We start from the raw sequence: 16811 nt of genomic DNA, 5'->3' as shown, positions 1-16811 counted from the left end.
GGCTACTCTGGCTACTGATTCTGGCAGGAACCACATGTCACAGACGTCTGTAAACGTAATCATTTGATACTTGGTCAACATGTTATCTACAAAATAAATTTTGTTGTGCTATCTCTTGTCTTTCTTGGTGTTGCATTTACGGTGGCCAGCAGTGTAGTTTGGAATGAAAATTCATGGGAACTATAATAATGGAATTTTAATCTCTGATCCCTTGCTTGCATAAAACAATAACTAATTAGAGAGGGTCTGCCTCTTTGCAAAACACCATTTTTCATTTTTGTAAGCCTCAAAAACTTTTCACCGCAGTTGTGACATATCAAGTGTGTCTTCTCTTTGTTTTTTGTTTTTTTCGTACAGTATTAGGAATATGTTGACAGCAGATTGTATTGTTGTTGAGAACATACGATGAGTCAGAAAATCGTGACCTCTGCCCATCATGAATGCCACATCGTGCTGCCTAGGGCACATGGCGTATTAACGGAGGTACATAAGCAGAGCGGAGACAAATAGGAAATATAGCTGCCATCGGACTGCAAATGGGAAAATCCACTGTCATAATCGTCACTGGCAAAGAGCAGACTCTTATGTATTGACACCTGGGAACGAGAATGTTGAAAACTTCAAAGATGGTCGATTGGTCGGGTTCTACTGTCGTGAGCATCTACCGAATCTGACTGATGGACTATGAAACCACGGGTCAAGGACAGGGCGTTCGAGTCCATGCCTCCCACCACAGCGTGGGGGATGGAGGCTTGCCAGCTCTCTAAAGCAGGATGTGCCGCGATATGTTGCAGATCTCTCAGCAGAATAAGACTTTGTTGCTAGGACCTGTTTCGGAGCACAGTGTTCACCGCTTTTTGTTGAACATGGTGCTCGACAGCAGACGAAACCTCGCCTGAAGAAGCTCAAAAACTGGTTTGTGGATTAATATACAGAAGGTTGGTTAGGTGGTCGGTTTGTGGTATAAAGGGACCAAACGACAGGTTCGTCAGTCCCTTTTTCCTGTCGCATGCAATGCTCAAGGTACAAAAACACCCAACACCACACCTGAAAAGAAAACGAATGGAACGAACAAAAAACGGGGAATACACACACCACAAGGAAAAGTAGGAGAAGGTATTAAAACCACAGAGCATGCGGACTGGGCTGGCTAACCACAATAATAAAAGACGATGAGCCAGCCACTCTGCAACACACAAAAATGTCCACCACAAAAAGACAAAGCGATATGAACACATGTAGGGAAAAGACGACTACCAAGACAAACAAATGCAAAGCACCCAACCTTAGATGTTACGATAAAAGTTCCCCTCACGAATAAAACGTAAAATTAAATTTTCTGTTGAGGCATTGTCCACCAACATCGAAGGCAGGTTGCTCGGAAGGTTAAAAGTCCGCCGCAGAGCGGCTAAAAGTGGGCAGTCAAGCAAGATGTGGACGACAGCCAAATGTGAGCCACAGTGTCACTGAGGTGGGTCCTCACGATGGTTGAGGTAGCCATGTGTTAGCCACGTATGGCCAATGCGGAGGCGGCAGAGAACCACAGAGTCCCTGCGAGAGGCCCACATGGAGGTCTTCCACACATTTGTAATCTCCTTAAGGACACGCTGTTAGTTGTGCATATTGAGCTTATGCCATTCCGTCTCCCAAAGCTGAAAACTTTGCTTCGTAATAATGATCGCAGGTCAGTTACAGGGATGCCGATCTTCAGAAGCGGTTTACGTGTAGCCTGTTTGTCCACCCTCTCGGCAAGTTCATTTCCTCGGATTTCGACGTGGGCTGGGTTCCACAAAAACACCACGGAACGACTGGACCGTTCCAGGGCATAGATGGACTCCTGGATGCTCGCTACCAAAGGATGGCGGGGGTAGTAATGGTCGATAGCTTGTAGGCTGCTCAAGGAGTCAGTACAGAGAAGAAACCACCCGCCAGGGCATGAGCGAATGTTCTCAAGAGTGGGAGAAGTGCCCGTCAGTTCTGCAGTGAAAACACTGCAGCCATCTGGCAAAGATTGCTGTTCAATATGTCCTCCATCAACACACGCAAAGCCAACGTGACCATCAGGCATCGAGCTGTCAGTGTAAACCACTTCATGGTCCTAGTACATGTCAAGAATCGAGAGGAAGTGACAGCAGAGAGCTGTGGGGTTAAATGAGTGCTTAGGACCAAGTGAAAGGTCCAGGCGAAGCTTCAGCCTAAGTGCACACCAAGGAGGTGTAAGTGAATGGACCTCGAGTATAGGTGGCAAAGGCAAGGACTCCACTTCAGACAGAAGAGATCGGACAAGAACCGCAGTCTTAAGCCCTGACCTGGGTCTCTGATGCAGGAGATGAATCGCTGTGGGTGGGAAAAGGAGACGGTAATTCGGATGCTCAGGAGAACTGTGAATGTGTGTAACGTGACTGGCGATAAGTTGTGCACGCCTAACCTTCAGTGGAGGAACTCCAGCCTCCACCAAGACGCTCGCCACCGAACTCATTCTAAAACCTCCTGTTGTCAGTCGAACGCCACAGTGGTGCACTGGGTCGAGTACATGTAAAGCTGAGGGCGCCTCCGAACCATAAACCAGACTCCGATAGTCAAGGCAGGACTGAACAAGGGCTCTGTACCAACACGCCTTTTTCCGTCTTTTTATAAGCTGGCGAAGGAGGGCAAGGAGTCGTTTAAAAGCTGTTATGTGCTCTATGGAAGGGTGCCACTTACGTCGCTGTAGAGCTCGCCGACGCTCTTTAATGGCCTCAGCGATTTCCGGCGAAGGTACTGACTTTCGCCAGGGGCATCCTAAAGAACAAGGGATCGTGTTTTCGCCGCAGAAAAGATAGTTCTAGTGACCTGATCAATCACCGCTTCTATGGTACCATTTGGGGGAGATTCAAAGGTGACAGAAGAGGTGAAAGCTTCCCACGTCCAGGTGAATGGCGCTGGGGGAGTGACTGGAAGACGGGTAAGTGGTCACTACCACACAAGTCATGGTGGGCTGTCCAGTGGACAGATGGGAGAAGTCCTGGGCTACTGAGGGATAAATCAATGGCCGAGTGAGTGCTATGAGCCACACTGAAATGAGTGGGGGCCTCAGTATGTAAGGGGCAGAGGTCGAGTTGAGATAGGAAAGTTTCGACATCTCTACCTCAGCTAGTAAGCACAGACCCACCCCACAAGGGGTTATGGGCGATGAAATCTCCTAAATGTAGGAAAGATTTAGGTAGTTGATGAATCAGTGCAGCCAAAGTGTTCAAAGGTATTGCTCCATCTGGAGGAAGATATACTTTGCAGAAAGTTGTTTCCTGCGTCGTCCTTATCCTGACAGCTACAGATTCAAGAGGGGTTTGAAGGGGTACAGGTTCACTGCATACTGAGTTCAGGACATAGACACAAACTGCCACTGACACTCTGTTATAGTCGTTATGGTTCTTGTAATATCTCGTATAGCCACGAAGGGGGGGGGGGGGGGGGGGGACCAGACGTCCTGTAGGGAAAAGCAGAATGCAGTTGCGTAGCTCAGTCAGGTGGTGGAAAACATCACAGCAATTCAACTCGAGGATTACATTATCGTGAGGCTGAGAGGCCATGAAGCATGCAAGGAGGCAGGTTACACCTGAGGATCACCTGTTGCCACCGACTGAGTATTTAAATCCATTCCTAATGTGTATGAGGCATCAGTGAGATCCAGGTCCTCAGGGGACGCAGGGATCTCCATCTCATCTGCAGGTGCAGAATTGTTAGGGTCTGATGGTCTTGGGGCCACCAAAGAGTCCATTTTCTTAGCAGACTTCTTCGTTTGCTTGCCCTCTCGCTTCTCTGTAGGGGCTGGCTGGAAGGACTTCTCTGGAGTAGCTTCAGGCACGAAGAAAGACTGTGAAGCCCTTCGTCCAGCAGCTTTTGGCTCCTTCAGCCACTGGTGAGTGTTCGCTGTGGCATTAGTGGAGACCTAGGGAGAGAGGGTCCCAAGGGACCCGTTCTGCACAAGAGGAGCCGGAGGAGAATGTTGCTTGTCTGGCTGGGGGGGAGGGGACCGATGTCCGCTGCGTTTGGTGTAGCCTTGCCCCCAAAGTAGGTACTTTGGAAGCAACAGAAGGGGACTTTCCCCCTACCATCAAGGGGGCAGATGTATCCTGGAGGCCCAGAGGGTCCACTGTTCATGGCACAGAGTACGACTGGTACTTGTGATGGCGATGGTAATGTAGCTGCAGCATTAGTGGACGTCAACCGAATGGTGTGTAATCGTTCAAATTTACGTTTATCCTCTTAGTAAGTCAACTGTTCCAAGGATCTTCTACTCCATGAATTTCCACTCCTTTTGGAGTACTGTGCAGTCTGGCGAGCAGGGGAGTGCTGCTCTCTGGGAGGAGGCACACAGTGAGTATCTGGATGCAGTGCACATCCACAATCTCAACATGTGGCATTGGAAGTGCAGCGGGAAGACATGTGCCCGAATTTCCAGCACTTAAAGCACCACATAGGTGGAGGGACGTATGGTTTAACGTCACAGCGGTAAATCATCACCTTCACCCTTACAGGCAATGAATCACCCTCAAACGCCAAGATGAAGGCACCGGTAGCAACCCTGTTTTCTTTGGGTCCCCTATAATCACGCTGCCATTCTAGATTGGTGCGGAGCTCGTCGCCAGACTGCAAGAGGCGGTCGCGCGATGGAGAATAATCCCCTGGACCATGTTGAGGCTTATATGGAGAGTGACGGAAACAGGAATGTCACCCAGCAAGTCACAACTGAATAACGCCCGGGATTGAGCTGTCTGAATCAAGACTGCACCACTTCTCATCTTGGACAGTGCTGTCACCTCCTCAAACCTATCCTCAATATGGTTAACATGAAATTGAAGCTTCATAGGTAGAAAGGAGTGCCTGTCCATTCTGCCACATACTAAATACTCAGGCGAATATGGTTCTCTTCTTTCTGTAGCCCTACGTTCCTCCCATGGGGTAGCAAGGGAGGTAAACGATTTAGGGTCATATCTGTCAGCACTGTACTCGATCTTGCCCTTCTTAGAGACTTCTGGAGCTGTACGTTCACGGTCAAGAGATGACTTAGTCCACTTAATTGTGGGTCATCTGCCCTGATGCCACCCACTCCAATCAGAGGCTCTCCCCATGGGTGCCACCCAGCCATAGGAAAGGCCACCTGGCATGATGGCCGTTGCTGGGAGTCCTTACGCCCCTGGAAGGCAACCTTCTACTCCTTGGCGTACTTGGGGAGTTTAGAGCTCAGGCAAGAGCAGTAGGATCCTTGTTTTGTCAGAGGGCTACCATCAAACGGGTACATGACGGCCCCACCACAACGGTCTGGCTTCCGTGCTGGATAATGGGCACAGTGAAATCAAATACTGTCATGGGGGCGAAAGAGGACACGAGACAACGGAAGATGACATATCTCAGAAAGTGTCCTCACCCTAATAGTTGAATAACAGATGGATATGCAAAGCCATTACAAGAGGTTTAGGGGATCGAATCTAAGGGCACTATGGATAACTCTTGCACCTCGTAAGGCGTCCTTCCTCATATGGCCGGCACTTCTGTAGAATTTGGAAAGTGGCAGGTCAAACCAAAAAATGGGACCTGAACTTATAGGGCCAAAAATTGTGAGACTCCTTTTAGTCGCCTCTTACGACATACAGGGATACGTCGCGCCTATTCTATCACACAGACCCGCAGGGGGAGACTACAAAATGACAACCTATCGAAACATTCACACACAAAACCAGTTAAAGACAGTGTAAGGGCATGGTAACCTTCGCAAATCCCCGCTGCCAATATAAGCTACGAGGTTTGCCCAGGAAGTAATGCACCACATTCTTTTTCTTCAGCCGAAAACAATGCTACGAATTCGAAACGTTATGTAGGTATTATTTGAAGTTTCCTGAGTGACCGCGCCAGGTTTCCGTCATTTCCGACAGATAGCGTAGCTGCAGGACAGTTTCAAAATGGCATCTGCGGGTGATGTAGGATACAGGCGACGTGCCGTCATTGAATTTCTCACTGCAGAGGAAGAAACTGTGGGGAGTAGTCACAAACACTTGTGCAAAGTCTGTGGAGCATCTGCTGTCGACAGTTAGTCACTGGGAACGGAGAGTGAGATCATGAGAAGGCGGTTCGGTGGAGCTCCACGATTTGCAGCGGTCGGGGAGACTATCCACGGCTGTAGCACCTGACGCATCTGACCTAGCGACTCCCTGTGACCTTCAACCTGTTTGGACCATTAAAGGATACCATTCGTGGAAGATATTTTGAGGACGATGAGGAGGTGATTCACACAGTGAAGCACTGGCTCCGCCACCAGGACAAGGATTGGTACCGACAGGGCATACAGGCTCTTGTTTCGCGCTGGAGGAAGGCCATAGAACAGCATGGAAATTATGTGAAAAAATAAGGAGTGTAGTTAAAACACCATTCTTTCGCATGTGTAATTCTCATTATGTTCAACAAATAATTGTTGAAGAAAAAAAGGCGGCGCATTACTTTCTAGGTTACCCTCATACAGGATGTTTCAAAAATGACCGGTATATTTGAAACGGCAATACAAACTAAACGAGCAGCGATAGAAATACACCGTTTGTTGCAATATGCTTGGGACAACAGTACATTTTCAGGCAGACAAACTTTCGAAATTACAGTAGTTACAATTGTCAACAACAGATGGCGCTGCGGTCTGGGAAACTCTATAGTACGATATTTTCCACATATCCACCATGCGTAGCAATAATATGGCGTAGTCTCTGAATGAAATTACCCGAAACCTTTGACAACGTGTCTGGCGGAATGGCTTCACATGCAGATGAGATGTACTACTTCAGCTGTTCAATTGTTTCTGGATTCTGGCGGTACACCTGGTCTTTCAAGTTTCCCCACAGAAAGAAGTCACAGGGGTTCATGTCTGGCGAATAGGGAGGCCAATCCACGCCGCCTCCTGTATGTTTCGGATAGCCCAATGCAATTACACGATCATCGAAATATTCATTCAGGAAATTAAAGACGTTGGCCGTGCGATGTGGCCGGGCACCATCTTGCATAAACCACGAGGTGTTCGCAGTGTCGTCTAGGGCAGTTTGTACCGCCACAAATTCACGAAGAATGTCCAGATAGCGAGATGCAGTAATCGTTTCGGATCTGAAAAATGGGCCAATGATTCCTTTGGAAGAAATGGCGGCCCAGATCAGTACTTTTTGAGGATGCAGGGACGATGGGACTGCAACATGGGGCTTTTCGGTTCCCCACATGCGCCAGTTCTGTTTATAGACGAAGCCGTCCAGGCAAAAATAAGCTTCGTCAGTAAACCAAATGCTGCCCACATGCATATCGCCGTCATCAATCCTGTGCACTATATCGTTAGCGAATGTCTCTCGTGCAGCAATGGTAGCGGCGCTGAGGGGTTGCCGCGTTTGAATTTTGTATGGATAGAGGTGTAAACTCTGGCGCATAAGACGATACGTGGACGTTGGCGTCATTTGCACCGCAGCTGCAACACGGCGAACGGAAACCCGAGGCCGCTGTTGGATCACCTGCTGAACTAGCTGCGCGTTGCCCTCTGTGGTTGCCGTACGCGGTCGCCCTACCTTTCCAGCACGTTCATCCGTCACGTTCCCAGTCCTTTGAAATTTTTCAAACAGATCCTTTATTGTATCGCTTTTCGGTCCTTTGGTTACATTAAACCTCCGTTGAAAACTTCGTCTTGTTGCAACAACACTGTGTTCTAGGCGGTGGAATTCCAACACCAGAAAAATCCTCTGTTCTAAGGAATAAACCATGTTGTCCACAGCACACTTGCACGTTGTGAACAGCACACGCTTACAGCAGAAAGACGACGTACAGAATGGCGCACCCACAGACTGCGTTGTCTTCTATATCTTTCACATCACTTGCAGCGCCATATGTTGTTGAAAATTGTAACTGCTGTAATTTCGAAAGTTTGTCCGCTTGAAAATGTACTGTTGTCCCAAGCATATTGCAACAAACGGTGTATTTCTATCGCTGCTCGTTTAGTTTTTATTGCCGTTTCAAATATACCGGTCATTTTTGAAACACCCTGTATGTACCATTATAACCCATTCTACACGGTGCAGTCACATATTTTCGACGTCAACATGCTATAACCACCCACAGACGGCAGGTGGCAGCACTAGCAGTGGTGAAATAAAAATCATATAAAGGGTTGGAGAGGAGGGGGTGGGGCGACAAGGAAAACAGTGCAGTTCTTATCGTGATGCAGGAACGGAGCGATTCATATAACGTCCAAACAAGCATGATCGTTGGCTTTCGGACCAAGGGTGGAAGCATTTCCGGAACAGCTAAGTTTGTAAACAGTTTGCAGGCCGCCCAGCTGGCCATGGCATGGGAATCAGCAGGGCTCCACACCCCTGCCGGGACCTTCCAGAATCTCACCGACTCTCTTCCTGCACATCTTGAAGCCCTCGGCACTGCAGTAGGTGTTCATTCAGGCTCTCCACAAATTGTTGCAAAAATGTAACTCGACAGTTTATTTTCTGTAAGTACAAAGTCGTCCATAAGGTGGCCATACTTAAAAACAATTTGAAGTGGCCTATCTGAAGTGCTTTATCCAAGACACACACACAGCTCAAGATACCGCTCCAGTCTTCGAGGCCGGCCGATGTGGCCGACCGGTTCTAGGCGCTTCAGTCTGGACCCGCGCGACCCCTACGGTCGCAGGTTCGAACCCTGCCTCGGGCATGGATGTCTGTGATGTCCTTAGGTTAGTTAGGTTTACGTAGTTCTAAGGTCTAGGGGACTGATGACCTCAGGCGTTAAGTCCCATAGTGCTTAGAGCTATTTGAACCAGTCTTCGAGAAACAGCAGTGAACAGACTTCTGGACTTGTAATTCCATCCCTCAGAACTCCACAATCCTATTGTTAGCCATCGATCACCATCGGGCGTTCCGCCACCTCACCAATTCTGTGCCGTTCAATGGCCACTGACATAACAGCAGTCTCACCGTCTTCCACAAATAAGGGGCCGCTACATGCTGCCTGCAGCCAACCACCGCTTGCCTCCCCATGTGCAAGCTCTCATACTCCGCTGCTCTGCTACTGCCCGACGAGCTTTCAGACGGCAAGATGACAGCTGCCGGCACACGATCCTTGCACGCAGGGCCGCTCGCTTATGTTGTCGGCTTTCTGACCACGTCTTGTCTCCCCCCCCCCCTCCCCCCGACCCGGCGTACACCGAAAGATGAGGAGGTACAGCTGCTCTTCGACTGCAGTTGCAGGCTCGAATGATAGCGGTCAATGTATATATCTGAGTGGTGGTCCGCCTGCTTAGCTGGGTTGTAAAGTGCTCGCCCCCAATGCAAGTGGGCCTGGGTTCGACTCCCGGCCGGGTGGAGATTTTCTGCACTCTGAGACTTGGTTTTGTGCTGTCATCATCACCGGCGTGCCAGTTGCCCAATGTGGCTCGACTGAAATAAGACTTGCATTTGGCGGCCGAACTTCCCCGGATGGCGCCTCCCAACCATACGCTCATTTCATTTTTTATCTGAGTGGTGTCCGTTCTGTTGGACATGTCCGACCCTACAGACAGGAGTCGTGATGAGGCAGCTCGCAGAGTCCACGCAGGATACGATGGCCAATGTGCAGTGAGGGACCAGTGTACGCCCAAAGCGCTGGGAGAGTTCATTCGTTTGTATGGAAGGGGAGGCCCTCAATGTCTCTATTTGTCACCAACCTCTAGAAAACGGATGTGACGTAGCACACTCATTTGCGATCCCGCCGTACCAGCGATAAAGCCAAAGTGAAATATCCACAACAATCCTCATATTTCATAAAGAGTTTGAGATGTTCAAATGAAATTTTGGGAATGGTAGACGCAAAGAGGAGAGTATTTTGCCGTATGGTTATTCTACGAAACTTCATTATCTACCTTGTTATTCCACTAACTACAGACTTTTTCTATGAAATAATGTAATATTTAAGGGCCATCTACAGCTGGCGAAACGAGGAATGCTATGGGTTTTGGAACTACGCAGGTGCAGACATTGCACATTTACTTTTGTACCGACGATGTTGTTTTCCTTGGCTACTGACTTTGCCTTTCCTCAGTTTCGCACTCAATAAACTTAATGAATCACTGTTTCAGAATTCTCTTGTAATTAGTTAAAGAAGAGACACGGTGTAAACGTCATAGTATTTTAGCAAAAGAAGCTAATTTTAATGTGGCAACACGAAAAATGTATAGGTTTTACTCATAGTTCACCACTCATGTCGCTTTTCTGAATGTTACTAATTGTTTACAAGACAAGTGAAAACGAACGCTGCTTTTGTAGCATCTGCCGCGAAATTCTTTTTAGATAGTAACCAAAGAAGAGGTAATAAATCTATTGAATGATCACCATGCAAATGTGGTTGTGAAGGTGCTCTACTTAATGTTGTTGTTGCAGTCTTCGTCCAGAGACTGGTTTGATGCAGCTCTCGATGCTACTCTATCCTGTGCAAGCTTCTTCATCTCCCAGTACGTACTGCATCCTACATCCTTCGGAATCTGTTTAGTGTATTCATCTCTTGGTCTCCCTCTACGATTTTTACCCTCCGCGCTGCCCTCCAATACTAAATTGGTGATCCCTTGATGCCTCAGAATATGTTCTACCAACCGATCCCTTCTGCTAGTCAAGTTTTACCACAAATTTCTCTTCTCCCCAACTCTACTCAATATCTCCTCATTAGTTACGTGACCTACCCATCCAGCATTCTTCTGTAACACCACATTTCGAAAGTTTGTATTCTCTCTACTTAATATTTCTCTCTACTTAATTTCTGTCTACTTAATATTGACAAAAAATGTGACTGCAGACTTTATTTAGAATGGCGCATCACCTCCAGCGCTCGGCATTTCCCCCTACAGTTCCCGCCCATAACCCCCACCAGTACCACTCTCCCCAGGCACGTCCCGCTAACTGTGCATCTACTGGTCACGTTATACTGTGGTGGACTCTACATGCATGTAAACATGAACTGTAGGAAGGAGAAGGAAGGGACAAGGATAAGTGGGAAATCGTAATGGCTAGCCCTACAGTGCACTGGGGTAGTGCACTGGCAAAAGTTCAAAATTTGGTCGTACAGAAACGACACCACTCAGGTATCCACATTTTTCAAAAACAGGGTAACGACGTCTCGACGATAGTTTCAGTGTGAATGGATAAATATCGTTCTAATTCTACTGGACTCGAAATTTGCGAGTAGAGGGTTTAATGGACGAAATATTTTACGAAATGCGGAATCAGTGAAGTAGAATAATCATTCGATTTGAAAGATTAAAATCGGGAGGATGCACAGCAAACTTGCAATATCATGCAAGGAGAAAAGATTCCTAGTGTTCTTTGAAAGAGAAGGAAATTTGATTGACATACTTTTAATGTTATTGACGTGCCACAAACTTCGGATAATAACGGCACGCTCAATTTTGTGGTTGCTTGAGGGTGAAAAATTGATAACCATCCAAAAGTGACGATGCAGGGAACTCATCAGCTCATAATATATCGCTCTCAATGTCGCGGTGCCCGCCACGTTCACCTTTCCAACCTTTGCCGTAGATTGTGAGATAGACTTCGGTCGCAGCGTCAACCCAATATCTATCACGGCCTTCTACTCCTTCATCTTCTTTAGAATTTTTCAATCTTTGTTCGCAATCTACTTTTATTGCTGGAAATGAAGCGGTAAAAAACCGAAAATCGGTTATTACTAAAACCGACTGTTTTGAGTGGCGTTAATCGCCACGTTGAGATGGAGACGAAAAGAACCAGTGTAACTGAAAACCATTTGTTTAGGGGATAACCACCATCCGTACACGACGTGGGAATGGGAAAAACCGACCTGTTAAAAGCAATACCAGTACCGGAATTTTTCGGTGTTTGTGTGGTCTCGGTTATAACTAATTTTTTTTTTAATTTTTACTAATAGCTGTGTGAAGAAACCGAAATAACAATTAGCTATAGCAACAGTGCTAAAATATTTCGATTTTAAATAAAGTGTTTCTTAAAAGAGTAGTAATTTTCATTCGCAAAATGTGCATTGGTTTTAAATGTTGTGTTACTATAGGAAATGGGAAAAGATATGCCCTACTTTTTAACATTTCTGACGAAGACGAGCAACGAAGACAAGACATGGCATAACAACCGGTACAGCATTGCTGAGCCATTAATGTCCCTGCTGAGATGTGTCGTGGCTTAAGGTACGCGTATTCGTGCAGTATGCAATAGTTACCCTCATTTGGTCCATATGGTAGTTTTTCGCTGTCCCCGCCAGAGATCTGTTCTACTGTAGAATGACACCCACGCTAGTTTTGGAAATGTGTTTACAAAGTGACGTAGCAAAGAAGTACATTGCTTCATTTCCTTTTTTAAAAAAAATTCTGCCATTTCTATGAAATAATAAAGTAGGAAAGAAAATATAGTAACAGTAATAAATTTAAAACTTAACAACGATTCGTTCATAGCATAAAATAAAATTACGAAGTATTTAATCTGCTGCCTTTGTCTACATAATATGCCTTTATCTGCCTGTAGCCCATGAAAACATACGAATTGTGTTGTCCTCATCATTTCATCATCATTCATCAAAGTGGCGAGATTGGACTGAGCAAAGGTTGGGAAATGGTACAGGCGCTGATAACCGCGCCGTTGAGCGCCCCACAAACCAAACATCATCACCATCATCATCATCATCATTAACAACAACAACAAACAAACTGACACGAAAAATAGAATTGTTCGACCTCAGTTTTCCTCCTATAGCACTGACCATTCGTAAAGCCCTAATAGTGGTATGATCCCGATTACGTGATTTCTGAACAAGAGGAGAATACTATTTTCGACAAAAGCAGTGAATGGTGGAAAGACTATCTTTCGTATTACTTGTCTGTGTAATTTACTATTTTGGTTCCAGGTTTCTCAAAGTAAGTGAGGCAAAATTTTTCAGTTTTTTGCTCCATTTCTACATTTAATAAAGGGAACAGTAGGAGTTAAAAATCAGTAGTTGGTTATTTCAGACAGATTATCTTAAGCGGTTCGAACAGTTAGGTTAAACTGGTAAGGAAAAACCGATATAAGCGAAAACCGACTGAATGAAACATAATTTTCGTGCCACACGCGTTTCGCCTTTATTTTCTGCAAGGCATCTTCGGTGGCCTGGTCAATACCCAAAATGTAAACTAAATAGCAAAAATATGTACATTTCCCTTTCACTGAAGATGCCTTGCAAAAAATAGAGGCAAAACGCGTATGGCACGAAAATTTGGTTTCATTCAGTTGTAGTCAGACGGTCCATGAAGTAAAAATTATCAGTATACCGTAATATAACACGCAACAGAAGAAAACAGGACTACAAAAGTTGAAAAGAAGCGTAAACCAGTTGGTTGAGCGATGGCCGCCATCCCTAGCTGTATGTGCGCGAACCGCCATCGTTTGTCAATCGGACCGTAGCCCAGGAAGCAGCCACTGAGGGACGGCGGCAACACCGGCCGTCGCGCCCAACATGGCGCGCATCGCCGGCGCGAACCGCTGTCCCCCGGCTGCCTCCCACAGCCCCGGCGCCGGCGTCAAGTTGTGACTGTTCCGCTGTCACCCAGCAGGGCGCTTCCTGCTGTCGCTGTCGCCGCGCTGGCGCTGTGGTCGCCTGCTTTGAGGCTTCGCGCGATGTCTGGCGCGGCAGGAAAACACCAGCGCTGACGCCAGCGTACGAGTGGGACAGGAACTCCACTGTGTTGTGTGCTCCTAAATCACGGTATAATTCGATAAACATTACGAGCAGCAGTTTTTCACTAGTGGTATTTTCAGAATCCGTACTGTTTCTTTGAGAAAAGCTTTCTCTTCCTCCAGAATTGTTGTGAAATTTGAGAAGGAGAGAATAATAACCAGAATCCTACAATAATGTCGATAAATACAGGAAACGAATTCACAGTTACGAATATCCTTCGGCTATAAATTGGGATGACGACAATGAAATTTTGTGCCGGACTGGGACTCGAACCCGGATTTCCCGCTATAGGCGTGAGGTCGCCTTATCTACTTTTTTTTTCTTTTTCTGAAAACCATGTATCCTAGCAACTTCGTTTTATTATTTTTTCCTTCATATTGTTTTCATTTTTAGCTTTTGTTTTTCCTATTTCTTTCGGCGCACTGTTATATTTCATGTCTACTATTTCTTTAGTTCTGTCAAGGTTTGTGACTTCTGTGCGGTTCACCTTGCAGGTGACGTAGGTTTTTGCCTCGCCACAGGAGGGCGGGGCGTATTTACGGCACCGCTGGTACTGTGAGGCCATCCACCCACCTACACCTGTAGGTAAAAACAATTACACTGAAGCTATCGTTAAACGGATAGTTATCTCCGATTCCAAAAATAGCGTGTCAACAGGCTTCCTAGCCTATTCCCATCCCATTAAAAATTATTTTAAGCTCATTGGCGAACTGCTTTGTATGGGTTACATAATGACTCGTTTTTACATATTCCGCCGCGCGGGATTAGCCGAGCGGTCTAGGGGCTGCAGTCATGGCCTGTGCGGCTGGTCCCGGCGGAGGTTAGAGCCCTCCCTCGGACATTGGTGTGTGTGTTTGTCCCTAGGATAATTTAGGTTAAGTAGTATGTAAGCTTAGGGACTGATGACCTTAGCAGTTAAGTCCCATAAGATTTCACACACATTTGAACTTTTTTTTTTCATATTCCATTTCCATGTGGACCATGAAGTTCGTAAGACTGTCTCCACCGAGGTGATTGAAAATGTAACTAGTATGTTGCCTGCTTAACCACATAACGGCATTATGTTTTTCATTTTGGGTAGAACGTGTCATCTGGTCTGTACAGTAGTTTTGTGTCGACATCATGTGCAGAGGTTCCGGAGCCAATTCCAGGCGTGGATCCGGTCTCCGTCGTACCTAAACCTGAGTGGAACAGTGTGCGTGAGGTGACAACGAAGGCAGAGGTCTGTATCACTCAGTACAATTGAATGAAGTCTTTCATTAGAGCTAACGACGTTGTTAACTGTCTTGTAGAGCGCTGATTGAGTATTGCAAGAATGTACACTGCAGTTAATATTCTTCCAGAGTGCTTCCCAGTTCACTCCATTGAACTTTAATTCAATTTTGTTCCGTCTTTCATGTTTCGTAACATATGCTAAGATATCCTTTGTAGTTAAAATACTATATTGTTTGAGTTTAGTTTTCAGATAACTTCATTCAATGCAATACTCCCGGATATATTCTAATTGGCAGTTTATGTTTTGATCGTTTATCTGTGAATCTGTACTTTCTGGCGTGGCTGCGTCGAATAAATTCGCTGTAACACTCTCAGAGTTACAGTGTATGAAAGTAGACCTTCGTTTCACATACAGCGCCGCTGCTTTATTTTTGATGTCAGAGAGCAATCGGCTACGCGTCCGCGAATCACGGCGACCCGGACTTCCATATGTCGTCGCTGACGTGTTACAATCAGCACTCGCACCATATTTATATTTCCGTCCAGGAAGATAAAAAAAAAGTGCAAATGTGTGTGAAATCTCATGGGACTTAACTGTTAAGGTCATCAGTCCCTAAGCTTACACACTACTTAACCTAAATTATGCTAAGAACAAACACACACACAGTCCGCATCTCGTGGTCGTGCGGTAGCGTTCTCGCTTCCCGCGCCCGGGTTCCCGGGTTCGATTCCCGGCGGGGTCAGGGATTTTCTCTGAATCGTGATGACTGGATGTTGTGTGATGTCTTAGGTTAGTTAGGTTTAAGTAGTTCTAAGTTCTAGGGGACTGATGACCATAGATGTTAAGTCCCATAGTGCTCAGAGCCATTTGAACCAACCACACACACACCCATGCCCGAGGGAGGACTCGAACCTCCGGCGGGACCAGCCGCACTGTCCATGACCAGGAAGATCATATTTGTTGTGAGTCGAGAGTCTGGTACTGGCGAATAAATAGGAAACAGATGTGCCTGTGTCCCTAAGGAATAAGATGCAATGTTTCTTTGGACAAGCAAGCATGCATCGTCTTTCTTAATAACACAAGCACTGCTGTTTCTTATTTATTCGCCAGTACCATGCCCTCGACTCACCACAAATATTGTCTTTCTGGACGGAAACATAACTAAGGTTAGAGTGCTGATAGTGACACGTCAGTGACGACATATGGAAGTACGGGTCGCCGTGATTGGTGCACAGATAACCGAAGTGGTTAAAGCGACAGCTAGCGTAAAGCGGGAGATCGTAGTTTGAGTCCCAGTCTGGTGCAAATTTCCATTGACGTCATTCGAATACACAGCTGAACGTGGTTCATATTCGCAACTGCGAATACATTTTCCGTATTTTTGACGGCTGTTATCCGAAGGAACATTGTATCGTCTTTCTTCCCATGAACTTCTGTGTTGAGTGCCGTTAATCTCCACGTACAGCAGGTGCACTAGTTGTCAGTGATATTAATGTTTTTTTTTCACCTCTGCTTCCTCTGATCTTACGTTCGCTTTCACTAATGCTTCTGTATCTTTTCGCAGGAAATCCAAGAGGTCAGTCACCAAATTGGAACGTAACAGCCATCTCGCAAGCTGTAAGTACCCTAAGAGACTTTTCAAAACGCAAAATGTATTAAGATTTCTCCAGCATGTAAATGACAGTGTATTCTGGAAAGTCCAAACGAAGGCATCATTTGTAACAGCTGATATATGTTGAAAACGGTACTTCCGCTTTATAAAATTGAATCGGTCAAGTAGCGTTCAAAAAGAGAAATTTCTTGAAAATTCATCTAGCGTGCGGATGAAGGTACACGGAAAGTTCAGCTCAAAGTACCGGCAAATATTCTACATTGTGGAGCC

This window comes from Schistocerca serialis, chromosome 2 (genome assembly GCF_023864345.2).
Source record: "Schistocerca serialis cubense isolate TAMUIC-IGC-003099 chromosome 2, iqSchSeri2.2, whole genome shotgun sequence".
Taxonomy (NCBI): Eukaryota; Metazoa; Arthropoda; class Insecta; order Orthoptera; family Acrididae; genus Schistocerca; species Schistocerca serialis.
Note: the sequence above shows the minus strand (reverse complement) of the source record.